We start from the raw sequence: 2,175 nt of genomic DNA on the forward strand, positions 1-2,175 counted from the left end.
GGAGGAGGAGGAGGAGGAGGAGGAGGAGGAGAAAGAGAACATTATTTAAAGAAACATAAAGATGACACTTGAAATGCTGTGAATAGCGATTTGTGTACTAAACATACACATGGGTCACAGAGACAAATAACGCAGGAGAAGTTGGGAGTTATTTCCGGGCTAGTTCAGAGTAGCAGGGGAGGCCCAGTGGAAGGAGGGGTGCACCCAGGGGCCTTCAGCGCTCTTCCAGCCTCCATCTGGGTACTTCTTGCTTCATCCAACCTCAGTCCCTCCCTTTGCTCTGCATCTCCTTTCCTTTCAAGTCATTTGGTCCCAATTGCACTATCCCTCCTTTGCAACGTTCACCTCATTCCACTTTCTAGAATATTTGTCAGGTGCCAGTGTGCTTTAGTTCTCAGGTAAAGCGATTGATTTCATAACCTAAGTACTGCCCTGTGTTTCTGCTCCCTTGGGAACACTGAGCCTTAAACTTGAGCTTCTGTGTAACAAAGGGCATCACTCTTCAGGCGGGTCTACAGGAAAGGGAGCGACCTTAGGGAAGATGGGCAGTAATTGTTTGCCTTCTTGCCATATTATGTGAATGAAGGTGCAAATGAAGCCTTTTGGACCTTCTAGGACAGACCAGGAACCAGCTGCATGAGATAAGGTCCTGTGGGAGCCAACACTTGGAGCAGAAAAATCTACTTAAGAAAAGAGGGCCACAGCCTCCCGGAGGGGACAGAATTTTAAAGGAAGTGGCCATCTGTGTCCAGTGTGATTGTGAGATTGGTATGATTAAAGAGAAGAGGGTGAGTCTGATGTGTGGGTGCTGTGGGAGCTGTGGGTGCTGTGGGGATGCTGTGGATGCTGTGGGTGGAGTGGATGCTATGGGTGGAGTAAATGCTATGGGTGGAGTGGTTGCTGTGGGTGCTGTGGATGCTGAGTTTGCTTTGGATGCTGTGGGTTCTGTGGGTGGAGTGGATTCTGTGGGTAGTGTAGGTGCTATGGGTGGTTTAATTAGAGCAAACTCTGCAGTTGAGACAAAGTGACCTAAGTAGGTTACAGTGGATTCAAGACAGAATAGAAAACTAGAGACATTTCCTGTACCATTTGCTTTACGTGCAAGTGCACGTGTGTGAGGGTGTACATGTATGTGCATGTGTGTGAGTGTGTTCATGTGTGTGCACGTGTGTGAGTGTGTGCATGTATATCTGCCACATGAGGAGGGCAGAAGGTAGAAATCTGGTGTCTTTATTAATAACTATTATTATTGTGTGAGAGTGGTGTGTATGTTTATGGAAGAGAGGGCAGGAGTGGGAGAGAGAGGGAGACGAAGAGGGAAGAGGGAGAGACCTGTTCAACTCTATGACTATCTTATGCTGAGAAACAATGGTTAGGAATTTAGGAATAGTTCAAGCATGTTGCCTGGCTGATATTTCCAGTAAATTGGGTAAAAAAGAAACATTTTTAAAGTGACATTTTTCATATATTTATGAAAGAGAGAGAGAGAGACAGAGACAGAGACAGAGAGACAGAGAGAGAGAGAGAGAAAATGAATGTAGGCATTTGGGGTCAGAGAACAAATTGTGAAAGCTAATTCTCTCCTTCCACCATATGCTTCCTGGGTCATCAAACTTGGTGAAAGGTACCCTTCCCAGATGAGCTGCATTCCTCAAAACAGACTGTCTGGTCTACCTCCACTCTGTTCATGTCCCTCCCGTCCTTTGTACTTGAACAGCAACACTAGACATCTGTCTTCTATCCTATTTTTCTCATACTTCTTACATGCATCAAGTGTTCCCAACTATTCAGCTTATAACAAACACGAAGGCAAGAGTTTAGTCCTCTGAAATGCATATTCAAAAGTCTGAGTGTGGTGGTATGTGTCTATAGTCCCAGCCAATGGTAGGTGGGGAGCCCCTGGACCCCAACTTGGTGAGTTTCAGGACAGTGAGACATGCTGACTCAAATAAAGGGGCACCTGAGGAGTAATGCGTGACATTGTCCTTTGAACTCTACATGCATGAACACACATGTGCACATACACCTGCTCACATATGTACTTATACACACATAAATATGCACACATACCCCCAAATTACTCCATCCTAAACTAGTCCCTAGTCGTTATCTTTTGTTGTATAAACAATACGCTAACCTAATAGCTAAAAGTAATTTTGGCCAGGAATTTTCCCA

This window comes from Mus caroli, chromosome 6, assembly GCF_900094665.2.
Source record: "Mus caroli chromosome 6, CAROLI_EIJ_v1.1, whole genome shotgun sequence".
NCBI lineage: Eukaryota > Metazoa > Chordata > Mammalia > Rodentia > Muridae > Mus > Mus caroli.